The 23,011-nt window shown below is 35.1% G+C and overlaps 1 pseudogene; it reads left to right on the forward strand.

Moving 5' to 3' along the window:
* Window positions 1-12,276: 12,276 nt before the first annotated feature.
* LOC142607144 (uncharacterized) lies at window positions 12,277-14,649 on the forward strand (annotated as a pseudogene).
* The last annotated feature ends 8,362 nt before the right edge of the window (window positions 14,650-23,011 follow it).

A 23,011-nucleotide genomic window follows, 5' to 3' on the forward strand; every position in this document is an offset into this window, starting at 1 on the left:
CTTTTGAAACCGAATCCTCCTTCCTATTTCCATTTATCTTATTGCGTATTAATGAGGAAATATTATCACCATCAATGCTGTCTGCTGTGCTGACCGTTACACCTTGTGATTGCTCCGGTAGCTTCCCCCTGCCTGAAACTGAACTCTGGCCAGAAACATGATCAGTTGATGCCCCTGAACCCTGCTTCTTCTTCGCTGCATAATAACCAGGGACCATGATTGCATTTTTTCTGGCAGCTACGAATGGTGGAGCTCTCAGCTGTGGTCCGTACTCACGCTGTTCTAACTTAAGTGTACCCTCACTGTCAATCCACAACTCACACCTGTTTACCTCCTTCACCAACCGATATCAATCTTCCACTGCACAAAGGTAAGGACAAATCGATGGAAACCTGAACAAGAATAAAGTGACCACCATCATAGATTTTTGGATCCTTCAGCGTTGATACCTCTCCCAGTACACTACAATTTTCTTCGTCGCCTCAATTGTCATATATTTAATTGGAATTCCATGTACCTGAACCCAAAGCTTAGTCTTCTCAAATTGGATGTCTTCCAGCGGAGAATCATTTTCATATCGACACATCACCACTAGGTGTTTGTCAAAGCTCCATGGTTCTCCATCTAAAATTCTGTCCACATCCTCCTTATTGTCGAAAGTAAAAAGAATTTTATGGTCTCCAAAATTCTGAATCTTGAAACCATTTTTGGCTCTACATAATGAGGTGAAGGTCTTAGCTATAATCTCCATATTGATGGCTCGTCTAGTTAAAAACTTTGCAGCAATGGAGAAATTGTCAACTTTCTCATCATCAAGTAAACAACACCCTGGCCCCTCTCTATCCGAAAGAGTAAGCCAATTCCATGATTGAGCCAAATCGTCCATCCTCACTAGCACTCAAAACTGTTTCCCAAAACCCCAAAAAAATACCCAACAAGCCTAGGAATAACAGTATTACTCCCAGGATACTAGAACACCTTCTACTGTGTAAAGGAAATAGAGAGAAAAGACCCCACTTCTAAACACACAGAAACTTTCCTTGAGCATATTCTTTTGATTGCTTGCTAACCGTTCGGCGTGGTAGTATTTATCATTTGAAGTTGCTCAGGCCCAAATTTAATAGGCATTGAGAATTAGTAATGAATATGATGATGACCCAATGAGTACTGAATATACCCAGTTCAAATGGCGTGTTATACACCTTTCGGTTTGCCATGCATGTGGCATTCGATCTCTTCATTATTTCTAAGCCTAGCTGTGTTATGAATTATCTCATTTTTTGCCAGCAGCCATAACTTTCTATAATATCTTCAACAACTTAAAATTACGTAGTTTTGGTAAAATTCTTCCATACGAATGGGAACTATTGGTTTTCTGTATGATTTGTTTATGGTAACAATGCTACTAAGCAAGAACTAGTAAACAAATTTTTAATTTTTTAACAAATAAATTTTGTGTTAAATGCTAGCAGTAAAAGACTCAAAACCATGTGATAAATGACTAATCTAAAATATCAACATTATTTTTAATTTTCACCATAATGATGGTTCCTTTTGCTAATTTATATCTATATATATTTAAAACTTAAAACGTAGCATTTATATGCTACTAAGCTCATATTGCACCAGCTTATTTGCCACGCCATTGCCTACATAATCATTTTTTTTCTTATTTAATTTTTATTCCTAAATTTTGTTGACAATATTAAATATATAAATATTTTTTTGGGAAGATATCGAATATATAAATAGATTAACTTTATACATTCATCTTAGACGGTTTTAACTTTATATATAATTAAAATGTAACACATACAAACGTATGGATGCATTTAAAATTAAACACAATTTTATTATAAAAATATAAATAATTAGTTAAATTATTTTTTAAAAATAGCATGTAACTCATGCATACGTATAGATACATTTAAAATTAAAAACAATTTTTATCATAAAAATATAAATAATTAGTCAAACTAATTTTTTTAAAATAAATGTAAATAGTCACATATTAAAATTCTTACCTAAATTTAACACTACTTATGATCTTTTTTTTTTTCTTTTTTAATTTTTAATAAGATAGAATGTGTGGTGATCATTATTGTGTGGTGATTTTTAATGAGTATATGTGATTGGTTTTTTTTTTTGTTAATTTTATAGTTCATTAAAATTATATTCTTAGAGTTTTGCACTCATTAACTCATTCAACACAAAAACTAAAAAACTTAAGTGGATAATTATGGTATGGTCCTCATATAAATTTAGATACATGACACAAAATTGGATTCTAATTTTAAATTCTAATTAAACTTTCTCTAAGCTTTACCTATTAATATATATTGTCTATACAAATTTATCTACTTTAATTTAGATGTTTTATAACTAAGCAATAAAATAAATGAAGAATTTAAAACCAAAAACAATGTCTACACATATCTATCTATACTATTATATAATAATGGAAGCTTTAAAATAAATTTTACAAAGCTATTTTTGTGCCACGAAATTAGCAACCTTTTTTATTTTTTGCAATTTTTACTTTGTTCAACCTTTCATCTTCTTCAACCATTGTCTTTTTAGTTCAATTTTTCACTTTCTTGATCATTGGCTTCTTAAGTTTTTCATTTGATTTCTTTTATAAATTTTTAAATTTTCTCCTTTATATCTTCATAAATTCTACCATTTTTTGAACCTTTAATCTACTTCCACCCATCCTCTTCCAACTTAATTTTCTTATAAATTTCTTTTTACTTCATTTCCACCTTTCTCCCCTATTCCTTCCAAGTTGTTTACAGCAAAAAGTTCAATACTCTCTCTCTCTCTCTCTCTCTCTCTCTCTCTCTCTCTCTCTCTCTCTCTCTCTCTCTCTCTCTCTCTCTCTCTCATTTTTTCTCTTTTGATGGTTTTTTTTTTCAGCCACTTTTTTTTCCTACTAATGGTTCCTTTTTTTTTATTGTTGATTTAATTGCCATTTCACATCTGTTTATCTTTTAGGAAAATTTGTATCAACTTTTATGCATATTTAGGTATTTTGGTATTCCAATTCCCAATCACAATTTTTTTTCTTTATCCCATTTTTTTATTTGATTTAGGTCAATAATTAGTTGTTTTGCAAGTTAGAATTTGATTTTTTTAGTGATCCATTTAGGTGTTAAACAATGAGACTTTACTAAGTTTTTTTTTTAATCATTTTGGGTGAACAAAATTGTAGTTTTTGTAGAGAAAGTACTCTAAATAATTGTATTAAAAAAACTATATATTGCCACTTAATTAGATAAAAGCAAATATTAATCAAATGGATATCATTGGATGAGTGACATATTTTAGCTTTCACCATTGTATTTTCATTATTGTTGTTGTTGTTGTTGTTGTTGTTGTTGTATTATTATTATTATAATATAATGATGTGCATAGAAATTTATTTGCGATATTTTGCTAATAATTGTTCATTTTATAATCTTTTTGGGTGGATAAATTTGTAGTTTCTGCAAAGAAATAATCTTAATAGATTACAAACAACAAATTATTTTTCTAAGTGATCAAATTAATCATTGTTTTTTTTTTTACATAACAAATTAATCATTGTTAAGCGGTGATTGATATGACATTTTGCAAAGTGATAATTAATATGACATTTTGTTTTTTTTGCAAAACATCTTCATATAGGTATGTTTTGATTCGATGTATTTTTATTAATGTATTGAGATAAGCAATGTATTCAAGAAGAGAAATCATGATTATATTTTATATAATTCAAATGAGATAGATTGATTTGGGATTAAAAAGATAACATTAAATAGAATGCTACAAGTTGAAATTTTTTAATGGTGGGAAAAATCTATTTTTCTCATTCGTTTCTAAATGTCATAATTGGAAATTTTTAATTTTTTACTTGTAAGGAACACAAAATTCATTACTTAAAAAAAAAAAAAGACTTTTCGCCTTTTTTGGTTAGGTAAACAGTTATATATATTAAAAAATCTTAGTTAATAGTTTAATACATTTAAAATGAAATTATTTTATGAGAAAACACTATATTACAGATGATTAATCCTAACATATAATTTTATAAATATTTTAAAAAATAAATTATATTTTATATTTTATTTAAAAATAATCGGATATTCCCACTTCGCGTGCGACTAGTATAAAACTAAAAGAAAGAAGCAACATTTCCTATGTTTTTCCCTCTTAGTATTAGTTTGATATAAATATGTAGTTGATTCGAGATTAATCCACTGGCCACATTTTCTTTCCCTAAGCAAAGGGACACAAATTGCTTGCAAGCCATAACAAGAGAAAAATGGGCCTTAAGAGAGCTTACATCAATGGGGCCGAAAAGATTAGATAAGCCCAATTAGCTGACCAGTGGATCTTTTAACCGCCCAAGATATGAATGAATATAGTATGGAATATGGATCAGACAGTGAACTTAATATCCCACTCAATAAAACAATAGGGGCTGTTAAGGGCTTTTGATAACTATAAGTGAATTGCCCTCTAATATGACCTTAGCTACGTTAATAATGTTAATATCATATATTTTCATATACACTTTGTTCCAACTGTCTTATATGATATACTATGATTAGTTTTCTATCACTATCACATTGATTCATCATTTTTTTCTCCACCATTCACAATCTGTCATATATGACAATTGTGATAGAGTGTATAAAAGTGTACGGTACTAACATTATTGTTTGTTTCAGGAATTATAGTCTCCTCAATTTTGGTCTGTTTGAGGAAGGTGTTGTTGTCACAAGCTTATATTTTATATTCTTTTATCATATTAAAGTTTTGATTTGTAATCAGTAGCTAGATAAATAAATAAGGTTAGTATTTTGGAGGAGGTAACTAGTAACTACAAACATTGTCTTTTCACCTCCTTTCTTTTTCACATTTTCTTTTTTTGATGTCACTAAATTTCAGTTTAAATTTCTCTTCATAGCTTTTAAGAAATTAAAAAAATTTGAGAGGGTGGCTTTTAAGAGAGAGAGATACACTTACTTTTTGGGTCTAAGAGTTCCCTTTTACAATAATGCCTTGAAAATAAATATTCACAAAAAGAGAAGAAGAAGAAGAATAGTATGATGACTTGCACTCTCGATTATGACAGGCTTATTACTATTTAAAATAATTTATTTTGAAAAACGTAAAATGGCTATTCCAATCTAGCATAATGTGACTTTGATGTAATATATTTCAAATAATTTATTCCATATATCATTGTTAAGTTAACTCAAATCATAACACTTACATGTATATGAGTATATCTGAACTAAAATTACTTATTAATGATGTAAAAATTCTCATGATCTTTAGCCAAAGGACATTGCTTTGAACCAAAAGTTAGGTACTTGAAAATTTATAATATTTCCAAGGTCTTGATTCTTAAACTACTATTATTTTAATTGATTTTTTAAAGGGCAAGCAATATAAAAACTAAATTATATTCATTTCAATGGTGTCAAAATAATTTTTTTTTTAAATCTATAGAGAATTTCAATGACTAGAAAATATATTAGATTCTCTTCTTAAGATTTAGCTACGTGGTTACTTAATTAAAAAATAGTCTTCCATTCCATGAGAAAAAATCTACATGACAGAATATTAAGAGAACAACCTAATGAACAGCACTTAAGTACTGTATCTAAATCTTACCCTATTAGAAAACTTATGATAGCGATAATGGAGTTGGCTATTCTCATACTATTCAAAGTAAAAGCTAATGACCTTATGTCTCCCACTCTCCATCTTTCGCTTCCCATCCACTTTCCTTATCCCTCTCAACTTGAAGATGCTGCTCGTCGCCCATTATACAATTGCCTTGATATTAAACTTGAAGGTTGTAAACGGTATAAACCTGAAAGTGTCGAACTTCATTAGTGTATTACTAAGAGTTTTTTCAATTGCTTGTCTAAAGATCGTAAACATCTTAGAAGTAAAGAAGAAATTGGAACGTATAAGATTGGTAAAGAGTGCCTAAACACTTGCCTCAAAAAATGCAAAGATTCAAGGCTTCATTTGCTGGCAAATTGCTGAGTTAAATGTTTTGAAAAGTGCATTACGAATAGGGAGGCAATAGCACGACGTAAGGTCAAATCATCGATTTAATCCACAAGAGATAGACCGGAAAAATTTCCCCATCTCTAATCAATAAGCTTTGTGATGTTACCTATAGGTTAAATCAATGAGCTACTAGGTTTGGTAATGCCTAATCTTCGTAGACTTTTTTATTTTTTGGTTGAATAAAATTGGCACAACCATGTTATATAATTATATGAGAAGTGCTTATCTTATTGAATTATTATTATTATCATAAGCAGTGCCGGCTGAATGTTAGAGCAAGAAAGGCGGTCGCCTAAGGCCCCAAGTAAAAAAAAACTCCCAAATTTTAAGTAATAGGGTTATTTATAATCAATAAATAAAATAATATTTTTTTACCAGATAAAAAAATAATAAAAATGAGAGAAATATGCAACGTCCACAATATTTTTCACTACACTTTTACAACTAATGTTAAGTAGTAGGTTGTTATTGATGACAAAAAAATAATTATAGTGATATTTTCAAATAGAAAACAAAAAGAAAATTAAAACCTAGGATTTGTTGTAAAAAATATTGTGAATGTTGCATTTCTAAAAAAAATAATAATAATAATAAGAGTTGAGTTTGCAAACTTTTACTAGTTCTCATTTAAGTCTACAACTAACACTGCTTTTTTACTTACTACTATCAATCTGTCACATCTACAAGTATGAAAAATTTTGTCAAACTTTTTCTATCTATAAAATATCTAAAAAAAGAAAAAATTCTATGTAGTTCATATTAATTAGTAGAAATTTTGCATCTAAAATAAGATAATCAATTTTCGCCTTAAGCCTCCAAATGCATCAAGCCGCCCCTAATCATAAGTTAAAATATTCTTTTCCCATTTTCACACACACACACACACACACACATATATATATTAGGGATGACAATTTTCCCCCGCCCTTCCCCAGCTTCGCCCTGCACGAGTTTTCCCCGCCCTGCAAAGGTGATGGGGCGGGGATGGGGCAAGATTTTAGCCCCGCATCACAGGTTGAGGAGGGGATGGGTTTAGACTTTTTAAACTCACTCCACCCCGCCCCGCTCGAGTTGCTAAGGGTTATAATTGTAAATTTTTCATACCCTAAAACTCTACTATTTAAATAACACATCAATATTAGCTTATTTTATTCTACCAAATGTAATTCTCTGCCTTTATTTTGTTATGTATTATACTATGAGTTTTTTTTTGTTTTTTTGTTTTTTTTTGTGATTGTCTTGTTAAACGCTTGGATATATTATTCAATTTTTTCTAAAAATTGATTTGATTTGATGAGATAAATTTAGTTGTAATTTCAAGTATATTTTTATTAATGAAATAAGTTTCATTAAAAAAATTGTATTAATTGTAAGGCAAATTAACAAAAAGTAGAGTTTTACAAGGTGGGGCGGGGCTTCATGGGGCCCCAAGGGGCGGGAATGAGGTGAGAAAGTTTTCCCCATCATGCGGGGTGGGGACGAAGATCCCATCATTTGGCCCCGCCCCGCCCCGCCCCATTGTCATCCCTAATATATATATATATATATATATATATATATATATATATATATATATATATATATATATATATGTATATTTTTTTTTTTTTGAGAAGAAATATCTCAAAATTACTTTTTTTTTTTTTTTTAACTCAGCCATAATTGGCAATAAGAACATGATAAGAATGTGGAGGAACATCCTTCATCCACACTAAATTCACTAATATCTCTCCAATTATGAGTTACAAAATTGTCTAATCTACGAGTTGGAGAGAAAGAGATACTGCTAAAGGCATCTATAGATTATTTTGGCTTTTGACATATATTTGGGGCACTACTCTAATTGGAGGTTTATTCTCCACAATATTACTACTAGTTTCCGCACTCATCTCTATCTAATTTATACACTCCATAAGAAAATTCTTAGTCACACCATGAGTTTGTACAGGTGGTTTTAGAATGAGTAAAATGATGCCGGAGCATAGTGAACGGGATCTTAAACTGTGGATTAATAGTCCCAGTTTCATAACTTGCTTTTTTTTCTTTTTTTTTTTTTGCTTGGAGTTTGATATTTATATTTGGACTGAAGCTATGGTATTTGTTTTTTTTTTTTTTTTTGTACTTGACTATTCATATAATGACTGGGTGTAATTTAATTCCATTTAGTTATATACATTTTTTTCAGAGAGTTTAAACCTATGGCGTCCGCTCCTGATGATAACTGTTTATCATTAAACCAAAACACTAATTACTTTTTGGTGTAAGCTTACTAGTTGAGCACTTGAGCTAACTAGAATCCACAGTTATGCACATTTCTATATAATACAAACACCACAACTTCAGTCCAAGATTAAATTAATGGAATATAATCTTCTTTTTTTTTTGAGGAAGGAATATAATCTTATTTAGTTGTGCATAACTGAATAAGATTAAATCATATTTGTCATCAGTCATCTCAACTTTAGTTTTTTACTAATAATATATGCTCCATGATGAATTGTCTTTAATATCTGTCCAAGATATTAATGGATTCTTTTTTGGTGTAAGATTAAGTCCAAAGTCTCTTATTTGACCACAAAAGAATTTACTAATTGAACTAATTGAAATCTACATTTATGAATATTCAAAGCTTAGAGATTATGATTATAAAAAATAGAAACTATGTAGTAATTTGAATAACGAGAACTATGCCTTAATAATGTCTTCAGACAATAAGAATCTCACTCTATAATTTTCTGAAATTTGTGGGAAAGAGAGGAACATTGTTAATGCCCAAGAGTTTTATAACTCAATTGACACTTTCTTATATTTTTCAATGAGATGCCAAAGGTTCAAACCCCCCTCCCCCCTCTCTCCCATTGTTGTAACTATCAAATTATAAAAAGAGAGAGGGAGAGAATCATTGCTTGTGGCTCATAAGAGTCGTAGACTTACTTTTTAAGGTATATTTTTTCTTAGTTGATTGTGTGAGGACCCGAAGATCCGAAGACCCGAGGATCCAAAGAACTGAAGACCCGGAGACATACTAGAAGGTATAATGAGCAGAGGAGAATATAGGAACCTGCCCGAGGACGAAGTGGGATGGTTGGGTAAGGGACGAAAGAGAGATTGATGATGTATGAGACATATTGCAAATATCTGGGTGGGGTTGGATAACTATGAGCATTGCATTGAATGTTCTGTACCAACCATTTTGGCCGCATTAAATAAAGGAATACCAGCTTTGTCCGTTACATTAATGTAGACATGACCTGAACAGTACAAAACACAGAGCTAAAACTTTTCTTCATTACCGACTGCAAAGGATTGGACAGATGTCAGTATAAGGGATTAAGTAGATGGAGAGGTGTAGGGTTGAGATAATAAGGGCAAAGGGTATAAATAAGAGAGGAGAGACACAGAAACGGGGACTTTTGTTGTTGTTACCCTCTCTACAAATTCATTGTATTCGGATCTCTAGTCATAAAACGTATTGTGGCAGTCAGTTTGTTGTATGATTTTTGGTCCTTACAGATTGATTTAAAGATTTTGTTATTGTTAATATTTGTTCATACGTCATCATAAACATACCATAGAAACATAAATAAGTTTTAGAGTGACCAATGATCCTTTAGGTGTATTCTTAGTGTTTGATGAAAATGTTCATGCATGATTCAAATTTTTTCTCCCCACTTAAAAAGTATAAAATAAACAAATAAATTAGTTTTTGAATGATATCTTTTGCTTTATTGAAGCATGTTAGTAGAACCTTTGATTGGTTGCTTTACATTAATGGTTTCTTTTTTAACAATGCTGCAAACATAACAAATTTCATAATTGTTAAAGTTATAGATTATGATTTGTGTACTATCACTTTTACATAAAACCACCATTGATATCATTATATACCAATCACAATTTGTCACCTTAGTAAATAAATAAATAAAGTATTATCCCTTTAGACTTAGTATTTGTGGTTTCAATGAAATATGATACCACATGCTCAATCTTTTTACTCAAAAATATGATACCAAATTGGAGAAGAGAGGGAGAGAGAGAGGAGTGCATCATGTTGACGAGAGGAAAGAGGAGAGATAATATATGTATATATATATGAATTTTTTTGCTTCTCTCTCTTCTTCTTTTTTTGGTTAGATTTTGATATTTTTTATTTAGTGATGCGCATTTCCCTCAAAAAAGGTGATGTAAATTTACAAACATGTCATGTATAATTTGATCAATTATGGAGATTACAAACTTAAGTGACACTTAACTGCCACCTTAATAATGGAGATTAACAAAAGAAAATCCAAATATTATTTAACGTTAGGGAAGGGGATCATGATTTTGAAAACCTTAGAGGACGAAATCAATATTAATCCAAGCTTTAAAGGTATAATTTGTTATTTAATTTTTTTTAGCAAGGCTTCTATTCGGCAACTTTAGCCCACACATCCACACTCGCTTTTTACAGTTCTCACTAAGGGTGTGTTTGGTTGGGGTGAAAACAGAGAGGATGGAAAATAGAGTGAAAAATGTTATTTTTCACTGTTTGGTTGAGGAAGGAAAATAGGAGAGACAAAAAATAGGGGAGAAAGTTTTTCCTCCTGAACCCACTTTTTTTATCCTCCCAAATTGGGAGGAAAATGAGGAGGAAAAAGTGATGAAAAATTCATTTTACACAAATACCCTCTCACCTACCCCTCACATATTATGTAACAAGAGTATAATAGTTAATTTATATAAATTACATTTTCCATCCTTTCCTTTTTCTCTCCAATCAAATAAAAAGGTTTTCCACCCTCCCATTTTTCCATCCCTACAACCAAACACACAAAAGAGAAAACAAAATATTTTTTATTATTCTACTTTTTTATCCTCCCATAATTTTTCACTTCTCCAACTAAACGGACCCTAATGCCTATCGATGAAACCCAAAACATTCAGAGTGGCCTGTGTTGTGCCCAAAAATGTGCAACCCAATTGGGCTGGGCTTGGTCCAAAATCCCTTCTTTTTTTTCTCCCCCAGAAAAAATTCATTGGGATTCCGTGTAAAAGCTATTGTCTAGAACTTTATATCCTCCAATGAAACAGCGTGTATACAAGCTTATCCGAGTTCATGCTGCTATATGACATGTCATATTTAATATTGCATCTATCTTCTCGGATAAACTACAAGTCGTCCACTTGTGCATCTGTCTCTTAGTTTAATGGAGTTAGTTACAGGTAGTTGTTACTGTTTCTCAACTATAAAACAAGGCTTGTAAGTGAACGCGCATCCTCTGTCTCAAATTTCCTGTCCCACACCATGTACCACCACTCAACTTGTGACACGTGTCTCTTAATACCCTTTCCGCTGAAGCTGTAGAGAAGAAGAAGAAGAAGAAGAAGAAGAAGGAAAAAAAGAAGGCGGCAGAAACCGATCAGACGATTCAGACCTGGGTTTTAACATTTTGAAGAAAAGTTAGTCAATAAAAGAGAAGTCAGCAAATTTATTAAAAAAAAAAATGAGAACAGTGTTTCAATAATCTTCATTTCTCCGGCTATAGCCGAAGAGGTCTTACCTTTCCCATAGACTTTCCAAAAGGGAGAGAGACTCTTTCACACTTTATATTAATAAAACACTGTGGGAAGGAAACAGTACCGCCCTTTCCAAAAACTACACTACTCTATGACTGCAGACTTTGTGTACATCTTGATTAGTGGTACTGCATGTGGTACATTCTCCTCCCCAAGTTTTCATAACCATCCAACAAAGAACTAATGGCCCAACTCAGAGAAATCAAACCCCCCCCCCCCCCCCCATATTTTTCCACCCTTATTTCTTTCTGTTTTTTCTCTCTGGCTTGCGGGCTGCGGTAGTCTTTCTTGCGAAATTTTCAAGTCAAGGACAAGGTGCTATGTATGCTAGCTGAAAACTTGCCGCCTCATCCAAGTCTCCGTGTTTTGTTTGAAATAGGAGATATGAGTCACATCAAGAATAAGCTCAATAAGCTGGGTTTTGTTTCATGGAGGCGCTAGCTGCATGATCATATGCTTCTGTGAATCACGTTTCTCCCTTAACATGTTAAAGTGCCTTCAAGTCTGTATTCTTTCCCACCTTGTTCTAAGAAACTTCAAGACCATGGCCGTGATCAGTTCTCAGCAGTGCACCAACTGAACCTCTATTATATTTATCCCACAACAGCCAACTCCTCCCAACAAAGGAGAAAGAAACACTCAACAATGGCAAAACTTAGCCTACTACTACAACTACTACTTGGACTTCTCATCTTGTTTACCCCTTCTCTCTCTTGTCCTGAACATCAAAAACAAGCCCTTCTTCAATTTAAAGCCTCTCTCATCAATGCTACTACTTCTTTTTCACCAAAAAGCCCTCTTGCTTTGTTAGAATCATGGAATTCCAGCTTAGATTGTTGCCACTGGGACAAGGTCAATTGTAGTTCTCGCTTTGATTCAAGGAATGTGGTTGCTCTTTATCTGAAGGACCTCGTCTGGTCGAAGGAGCCCATAGTGCTGTCTTCCACCATCTTGACACTGCTCTTTAGCATTAGAAGCTTGACGCACCTTGTCATGTCCTGGAATCAAATACAAGGAGAATTGCCAGGTGATGGCTTCGCCAATCTGACAGAATTGGTTCATCTTGATTTGTGGAATAATGACTTCAAAGGCTCCATTCCTTCTCAGCTTTTTCACTTGAAGCATCTTCAATATCTTGATATAAGTTTCAATTCATTTCAGGGAAATATCCTTAAGGAGATAGGGAATATGACAAAGTTGCAGCATTTGTTTCTTCGCAGCAACAAATTATTTGGGGAAATTCCATCTTCAATTCTGAATTTAAAGGAATTGAAAACAATGGATTTGAGTTTAAATTCATTGTCAATGGAAATTCCTGTTGATGTTGGCAATCTAGTCAACATGACCAATTTGGACTTGAGTTGCAACAAGCTCACTGGTACAACCCCATCATCCATACAGAATTTGACGAAATTGGAAATACTTCGTCTGGAAAGCAACTTGCTCACTGGAGATATTCCATCCAAGCTTTTCAATATCAAGGGCTTGAAGAGCCTTCTTCTTGGAGGAAATAATCTCACTTGGAATAACAATGCAAAGATAGTGCCAAAGTTTACACTATCTGAGTTGTCTATGAGGTCTTGTGGTCTTACAGGAGAAATTCCAAGTTGGATTTCTACACAAAAGACACTTGAAATTATGGACTAGAGTGAGAACCAGCTAGAAGGAATGTTCCCACAATGGCTTGCTGAAATGGAGGTTGGAACTATAATTTTGTCAGATAACAATCTTACAGGTACTCTCCCACCACGCCTCTTCGACTCTCAAAAGTTACATGCTCTTTCCTTGTCCCGAAACAACTTTAATGGGGAACTTCCAAACAACATTGGTAATGCCACTGCACTTGGGATTCTTACGTTGGCTAGAAATAATTTTTCAGGGAAGGTTCCTGAATCCATCTCCAAGATTTATGGCCTCTATTTATTGGACTTGTCACACAACAAATTTTCTGGCAACACTTTACCAGATTTTAGTTCCAACGTACAACTCCAATTCATTGATTTTTCTTCAAATGAATTCTCAGGTGAAATTCCAACCAATTTTTCCCAAGAAATTATAATCCTAGCTTTGGGAAAAAATAAGTTTTCTGGTAGATTGTCTAGAAACTTGACTAATATGAGCAAGCTTGAATACCTAGACATCTATGACAACAAAATCAAAGGTGAATTGCCTGACTTTATCTGCCAAATCTCCACCCTTCATCTTCTAATTTTACAATACAACTCTCTCCAAGGTTCAATCCCTATTTGTATTTCCAATCTTACCAGCCTCAAAATTCTTGATCTCTCAAGCAACTATCTTGTTGGAGAAATCCCTAAAGAGTTTGGAAATCTTGCTGGTATGATTGAAACACCTGATGGATTTTCGAATTTTAATGGTTTTGGAACAAATTATTACACCAATGCTACCAAGATTAATGATATGATAGTGATCTGGAAGAAGTCAAAACAATGTCTATCATTTCACAACCTCAAGATCTACTGTTTGTTAGACTTGTCAAAGAACCAACTTTCTGGTAAAATTCCGACTTCATTTGGAAGGCTGAAGGCTCTAAAGCACCTCAATGTCTCACTTAACAATTTTTATGGGAGAATACCAGCAAGTCTTGGTGATTTAAAAAATCTAGAGGGTTTGAACTTGTCACGTAACAATCTATCAGGCTCAATTCCACAGTCACTAGCAATGTTGCTACACCTAACTATTTTGGATGTGAGTAACAACAAGCTCACAGGTAAGATTCCAATTGGTAGCCAGATGGATACAATGAATGATCCAAACTTTTATGCCAATAATAGTGGATTGTGTGGAATGCAAATCCAAGTGTTATGTCCAGAAGACTCATCATCAACAAATCCACCAGAGGTTGAGAGAAAAGAAACATGGTTCTCATGGGAAGGAATGGTAATTGGATATGCGGTTGCCTTCTTTGAAACAGTGGCAATCCTATATCTAACTGAGTATTGTGTACGTGTAAAACCTCCAAATCACCGTGGTCAACAAAGAAGGCAAAAGGTATAAATTTCAAGTGTCTCACAAGTTATGCATGCAGTCTATGGTCAAATAATAAAATCCTAGCTTTATAAAGGTTTTCAATTCAAATGTAAGAGGCAGACTAACAACTATAACTAAGGTTAAGAACAGCGTTTAGAACAGGGTGTCATGTTGTTTATGGGGAATCCCTTTACAATTACTACAGATTATTGTTTCTAGTGTAGTATAGTAGACAGTAAGGCTTATTTCTTATTGTCTTAGTGTTGTTCTATTTTTGTTAAGCAGCGGTTTTTTTGTTTGTTTGCACCTCGTTGCAAGTTGTGTGGTTGCTTGTTAATGTAGGATTATTGATGCTGAATAAAAATCTTGCTTTTTCATCCAAAAAAATATTTGTCATTAAAATTTTAGAATAAGGTGAGAGAGCAAATGAAAAGGAATATATAAGATATGACAATAACAACAACCAAGTCTTAGTCTGAAAAGATATCAGATATAAAATCCTCGTAAATTGTTCGCTCTCATTGTATGATTCCTTTTTACTCTCTTTTTTTCCCTCTCTCTTTAGCCAAAAGATATAAAATCTGTAGTCATTTTACAAATGTTTACAAGAAACTATTGTCATTGGAGTACATGCTGGGCATACTGGCATTTCATCTTCAAGATTACATATGAACAATGGGCTTAAGTTGAAATTGCAAGACCTTCAGATGATGCTGTAATGTTCCGCCAAGTTGTTTGGAACTGTTGGTAGGTAATTCTGCAGTTATGTTTTTATGTTTCACATCATAGATGCAACTTCCCTTAATTGGTTAAGGTGGCATAGCCCATTGCAAAACTCAAAGGTTTACTGAATGAGAATGCATTTAGCAACGATTATGGTTTTGGTATGTTCTGTATGATTTGTTGATGGTAACAATGATACTAAGCAAGAACAAGTAAACAGAGTTTTAATTTTTTAACAAATAAATTTTGTGTTAAATGCTAGCAGTAAAAGACTCGAAACCATGTGATAAATGACTAATCTAAAATATCAACATTATTTTTAATTTTCACCATAATTATGGTTCCTTTTACTAATTTATATCTATATATATATATATATATATATATATATATATATTTAAAAATTAAAAGTTAAAATGTAGCATTTATATGCTCCTATGCTCATATTGCATCACCCCATCCGCCACATCATTGCTTGCATAATCATTTTTTTTCTTATTTAATTTTTATTCCTAAATTTTGTTGACAATATTAAATATATAAATATTTTTTTGAGAAGATATTGAATAAATAAATAGATTAACTTTATACATTCATCTTGAACAGTTTTAACTTTATATATAATTAACATGTAACACATACAAACGTATGCATGCGTTTAAAATTAAACACAATTTTTATTATAAAAATATAAATAATTAGTCAAATTATTTTTAAAAAATAGCATGTAATACATGCATACGTATGGATATATTTAAAATTAAAAACAATTTATCATAAAAATATAATTAATTAGTTAAATTAATTTTTTTTAAATAAAATGTAAATACTATTAAAATTCTTACCTAAATTTAATACTACTTATGATCTTTTTTTTTCTAATTTTTAATAAGATAGAACGTGTGGTGATTATTATTGTGTGGTGATTTTTAATGAGTATATGTGATTGGTTTTTTTTTTGTTAATTTTATTGTTCATTAAAATTAGATTCTTAGTATTTTGCACTCATTAACTCATTCGGCACAAAAACTAAAAAACTTAAGTCGATAATTATGTTATGGTCCTCATATAAATTTAGACACATGGCACAAAATTGGATTCTAATTTTAAATTCTAATTAAACTTTCTCTAAGCTTCACCTATTAATATATATACATACATACATACACACATATATATATATATATATATATATATATATATATATATATTTTTTTTTTTTTTTTTTGTCTTTACAAATTTATCTACTTTAATTTAAATGTTTTATAACTAAGCAATAAAATCAATGAAGAATTTATAACCAAAAACAATGTCTATACATATCTATCTATACTATTATATAATAATGGAAGCTTTAAAATAAATTTTACAAAGCTTTTTTTGTGCCACGACATTAGCAGCATTTTTTATTTTTTGCAATTTTTACTTTGTTCAACCTTTCATCTTCTTCAACCATTTTCTTTTTAGTTCAATTTTTCATTTTCTCCAATCATTGGCTTCTTAAATTTTTCATTTGATTTCTTTTATAAATTTTTAAACTTTCTCCTTTATATCTTCATAAATTCTACCATTTTTTGAACCTTTAATCTACTTCCACCCATCCTCTGCCAACTTGATTATCTTATAAATTTCTTTTTACTTCATTTCCACCTTTCTCTCCTATTCCTTCCAAGTTGTTCACAGTAAAAAGTTCAATACTCTCTCTCTCTCTCTCTCTCTCTCTCTCTCTCTCATTTTTTCTCTTTTGATGATTTTTTTTTTGTTTCAGCCACTTTTTTTTCCTACTATTGGTTATTTTTGTTATTGTTGATTTAATTGTCACTTCACATTTGTTTATCTTTTAGGAAAATTTGTATCGACTTTTATGCATATTTAGGTATTTTGGTATTCCAATTCTTGATCACAATTTTTTTCTTTATCCCATTTTTTTATTTGATTTAGGTCAATAATTAGTTATTTTGCAAGTTAGAATTTGATTTTTTTAGTGATCCATTTAGGTGTTAAACAATGAGACTTTACTAAGTTTTTTTTTTTAATCATTTTGGGTGAACAAATTTGTAGCTTTTGTAGAGAAAGTACTCTTAATAATTGTATTAGAAAAACTATATATTGCCACTTAATTAGATAAAAGCAAAGATTAATCAAATGGATATAATTGGATGAGTAACATATTTTAGCTTTCACCATTGTATTTTCATTATTATTATTGTTGTTGTTGTTGTATTATTATTGTAGGGGTATTGGGCCCAATAATTTATAATGGACGGCCCAACAAGGTCTTTTGGGCTAGAAACCCAAATCCGAAAACATCAAAATGATCGTGGAGTATTTAAGTGTCCCATACCGTCCGAGGAGTAGATTTGTCCTCGGAATGTGAATCCGAGGATACACAGTGTACGTGGAAGACAGTAGAAAGAACGGTGGAATGTCTAAAGTATAGCTGCTACCACCGCCCATGTATTAAAGACTCTGTAATTGATACGCGGACAGCATAGATGGAAGGATGGGACCTGAGCATAGAGCTTGGAACTTGGTCCCAAATCCCAGCGGGCTTTAGGGAAGAATGGATGGGACAAGTATCCAAAAATCAGGGTTGCAGTCAGAGAGTGGAAGATGATGAAGAGAAGAGGAGGAGTATAAATAGGAGGGAAGGCATACGAAGAAGGGAGAGGCTTTTGGAGAAAGAAAAAGTATATGATAATCAATATTTGTATCCAAACTTGAGAAATACTATTAGAAACTATCCTCGGAAACAGTCCGAGGAGGAATTCTCAATCTTACTTTTTGCAAACAATTCTTTGTTTTGTTCCATTGGGCCCAAAGCCCGTTCTTTTTGTGATTGTCTAAAGCCATCCTTGAAATCTAAATTACAAACCCATCCTCTACAAATTCATTGTGAAGAAAGGCCTTTCAAGCCCATTTTCCTCCCAGTCGTGGTTTGGGAATTTGAATTGTGTCCTTACAATTGGCGCCGTCTGTGGGGATTTAGTCTTTAAGGAAGTTTAGGACATCATGGTAGGATCAGGACCACAACGCAGTGCGGAGTCCGTGGGCTCTCAGCATGAGGATCACTCCTTGCATCCTGATCAAGGAGAGAACCGAGAGGGAAGTGTACATACTACACATACCATCAGAAGTGCAAGTCATTCGCAAGGAGGAAGCAGAGCTCCTTATGAAAGAAATGCCAGAGCCATGCAGAAGGAGATTGACGGCCTAAAGAGGAAATTGCGCCACGAAAGGCGAAGGAGAACTCCTCCGGTCTCTGACCCCTCTTCGGAAGGATCCGAGGATGACAATTACGGGCGGAGATCCAGAACTCCCCTAGGTGAATATGTCTCTTCCGAGGAAGACAATCTGCATGGGAAGCGTGGCAGAGACTACCCCCCTAGGGGCTTAGGAAATGACGCAATGGGAAGAGCGTTACACCAAATCTCCAGGTCACCCTTCGCGCGCAAATTGGAAGAAGGGAGGTTACCTCGGCGCTTCACACAACCGGCCTTCACTATTTACAATGGTCGGACGGATCCTGTGGAGCACGTAAGACATTTCGCCGTAGAATGGCAGTGCATTCCAGGAATGAAACTTTGTTATGCAAGATTTTTCCTTCTAGCCTAGGGCCCATAGCCATGAGATGGTTTGACGGCTTAAGGGCAGGCTCCATTGATTCTTTCAAAGAGCTTACTAGGGCATTTGGTTCTCGCTTCATCACGTGCAGTAGAGTTCCTCGTCCATTGGATTCTTTATTATCCATGGCCATGAGGGAAGGGGAAACCCTGAAAACATATTCGGACCGGTATTGGGAAATGTTCAACGAAATTGACGGAGACTTTGACGATGTAGCAATAAGGACCTTCAAGGTCGGCCTACCAACGGAGCATGACTTGAGGAAATCCTTAACGAAGAAACCTGTCAGAAGCGTACGTCGGCTGATGGATCGCATCGACGAGTACAAAAGGGTTGAGGAAGATTAGCAGCAGGGAAAAGGCAAGGCGAAGGTTATCCCACAAGAAAGGAGGGATTTCAGGTCGGACCGATACAACAACAATAGGCCTACGCGGGATTTTTCCAGGCAGGCTGGTCACATACCCCCACAAGTGGTCAACACCGTCTTCAGGGAGCCGGTGCAGCAGCTGTTGGAGAAAATAAGGCATGAGCCTTTTTTCAAATGGCCGAATAAAATGGCAGGGGACCATTTGAGACGCAACCAAAATCTCCACTGCCATTATCACCAGGAGAGAGGTCATACCACCGAGGACTGTCGCACTTTGTGGAATCATCTGGAACAATTGGTTAAGGAGGGAAAGCTGAAGCGCTTCGTACCAACCCAACGGGCGAGGAAACCAATCAGAGTGGCAAACCACGACGGTCCTTCATCCGTACCTCCTCTAGGTACGATCAATGTCATTTTTGCAGACTCGGTAGGACCGGCTCGCCTCCTTTCGTGGTAATGCCGCTGCTCGAACATTGGCCGAGGAGTCACGGCATCGCCCGAAGAGGATTAAGGCAAGTATCCCGCCAGTCCTAAGTTTCTCTGAAGAGGACAATATAGGGACCATCCAGCCTCATGATGATGCCTTAGTGGTTACCCTCAGAATAGGGAACTATGATGAAAAGAGGGTAATGGATGATCAAGGTAGTGGTGCGTATATCATGTACCCCGACCTATTTAAAGGCTTGAAGTTAAGAGTTGAAGATCTTATGCCATATGACTCACCCTTGATAAGCTTCGAAGGGAGAGCCGTCGTTCCAAAGGGACAGATTAGACTGCCTGTGCAATCAGGTCCGGAGGTGGTAGACGTAGATTTCATCGTGGTCGATGCTTATTCTCCCTATACGGCTATTGTGGCGAGACCTTGGCTGCATGCGTTAGGGGCTGTTTCCTCAACCTTGCATGTCAAAATCAAATTTCATTCTGGAGACCAGGTGGTGGAGTTACTTGGGAGCCGGGCTCCGTGGCTCGACAAAGGTGTCACGGCTGCAATTCGCGTCGACTGTAACCAGACTCCCCGTCCTCGGCTAACGGTGAAGCATAGCAATCAAAGTCTCTTCCCATAGCCGAGGTAGATGAGGCAGTATGTGAAGAATTGGAGAAAATTATCATAGACAATGATCCTGAAAAGTTCTTCCAGGTTGGAGTTCAATTGCCGCAGGAAGAGAAGACAGAGCTGATTTTATTTTTAAAGAAAAATATGGATGTGTTTGCTTGGAACGCGTATGAGGCCCCTGGGGTTGATCCGAACTTCATATGTCATCATTTAAGGGTCAATCCAACTGTAGTGCCGAGGAGGCAACCACCTCGGAGGTCCTCAAAGGAACATTCCGAAGCCGTAAAAGAGGAAGTGCTCAAACTCAAAGCGGCAGGGGCTATCAAAGAAGTGTTTTATCCTGAATGGTTAGCCCATACTGTGGTGGTGAAAAAGAAGAATGGGAAGTGGAGAGTTTGTGTAGATTTCACAGATTTAAACAAAGCTTGCCCGAAGGACTCATTCCCAATGCCTCGGATTGACCAGTTAGTTGACGCTACCGTTGGGCATCCTCGGATGAGTTTTCTCGATGCTTTCCAAGGTTACCACCAGATACCCTTAGCCGCCGAGGACCAGGAGAAGACTGCATTCGTCACTCCTACAGGAAATTATCATTATAAGGTAATGCCTTTTGGTCTGAAAAACGCAAGGGCTACCTACCAAAGGATGATGACGAGGATGTTTGAAGCACAGCTAGGAAAAACTATTGAGGTATACGTGGACTATATGGTGGTAAAGAGTAAAGAAGTTTCTGCACATCTGGAAGATCTGAGCAACACTTTTCAGAAGCTAAGAGAGTATAAATTGCGGCTCAATGCCTCTAAATGCTCTTTCGGTGTGGGGTCGGGCAAGTTTCTAGGATATATGGTAACTCACCGGGGAATCGAAGTGAATCCTGCTCAGGTTAAGGCAATAAACTTACACCCACCTCGGAATCCTAAAGAAGTGCAAAGGCTAACAGTATGACCGTCGCTCTCAACCGATTTATATCTCGGTCCGCGGATAGATGCAGGCCTTTCTTTCAATTATTAAATAAATGGAAGGGTTTTGAATGGACCGAGGAGTGCGCAAGAGCTTTCCAACGCCTAAAAGAATATCTCTCGCGACCACCAGCTATGTCTCGACCGCAGGTTGATGAGATTCTCGTTTGCATATATTGCGGTGGCTAACCATGCCGTTAGTTTGGTTCTTATCCGAGATGACAATAACATCCAGAGACCGGTTTATTATGTAAGCAAATCTCTCGTACGAGGCCGAGCCGAGTTATTTGCCACCGGAGAAAGCTATCTTGGCGGTGGTACATGCTACACGAAGACTTCCCCATTACTTCCAGCCTCATACGGTTGTTGTTCTTACACAACTCCCTCTTAAATCAATTCTGCGAAGTGCGTATTACATGGGAAGAATTGCCAAATGGGGAACTCGTCCTAGGAGCTTTCGATATCAAGTATATGCCCCGCACCTCTATAAAGGGACAGGTCATCGCGGACCTTGTGGCGGAATTTGCTGAGCCTTCATTAGAAGACTATCAAGAAGGCATGGGTACAAAATCAGTAGGCATGATTTCGTGTGAAGGGCCTCCATTATGGAAAGTCCATGTTGATGGAGCAAGAAATCGTAGGGATCGGGTATCGGACTAGTTTTGATATCCCCAGAGGGAATTACTTTTGAGAAATCTTTGAGATTGGGATTCTCGGCCACCAACAACGAAGCAGAGTATGAAGCCGTCCTCGCAGGGATGAACATGGTTCATAAAATGGGAGGAAAGACGGTGTAGATGTTCTCGGATTCACTATTAGTGGTAGGCCAAGTAGAAGGGAAGCTAGAAGCAAGGGATTCCAGAATGCGAGAGTACCTAACCCAGGTCAGGTATATGCAACCTAAATTTGAGTCTTTTTCACTATTGCATATATCCAGATGTGGCAATACCCATGCCGACTCATTAGCCACGCTCGCAACGTCCTCGGCACAAAGTCTACCACGAATTATCCTTGTTGAAGATCTGTTGAAACCCACTGGGACGGAGGGTAACTCCACTCAAATTCTCCAAATTAGGACTGGGCCTAGTTGGATGGATCAAATAGTAACATTTCTCAGAAATGACATCCTGCCTGGAGAAAAGACCGGCGTATAAAGTTCGCAGGAAAGCCACTCGTTTTTGGTTGTCCGAGGACCAGAAATTGTACAAACGTTCTTTTTCTGGACCATATTTGTTATGTATACACCCCGAGGCAACGGAGCTACTTTTGGAAGAGTTACATGAAGGGATTTGTGGAAGTCACACAGGGGGAAGGTCTTTGGCTCACAGAGCCCTCACTCAGGGCTATTGGTGGCCAAATATGCAGAGAGAAGCTCAAGATTTTTCAAAGAAGTGCGACCAATGTCAAAGGTTCGCTCCGAACATAAATCATCCAGGGGGAGTCCTGAATCCTCTATCTAGCCCATGGCCTTTTGCCCTATGGGGCTTGGACATCTTTGGACCCTTCCCCAAAGCAACGGGAAACGTACGGTGGCTTCTCGTGGGAACAGATTACTTCACCAAATGGGTTGAAGCCGAGCCATTATCAAACATCGTAGACACGGAAGCAAAAAAGTTTGTATGGAAGAATATCGTTACCGTGTTCGGCATCCCTCATACTCTC

The sequence above is a fragment of the Castanea sativa genome, chromosome 8 (genome assembly GCF_040712315.1).
Source record: "Castanea sativa cultivar Marrone di Chiusa Pesio chromosome 8, ASM4071231v1".
Lineage (NCBI taxonomy): Eukaryota > Viridiplantae > Streptophyta > Magnoliopsida > Fagales > Fagaceae > Castanea > Castanea sativa.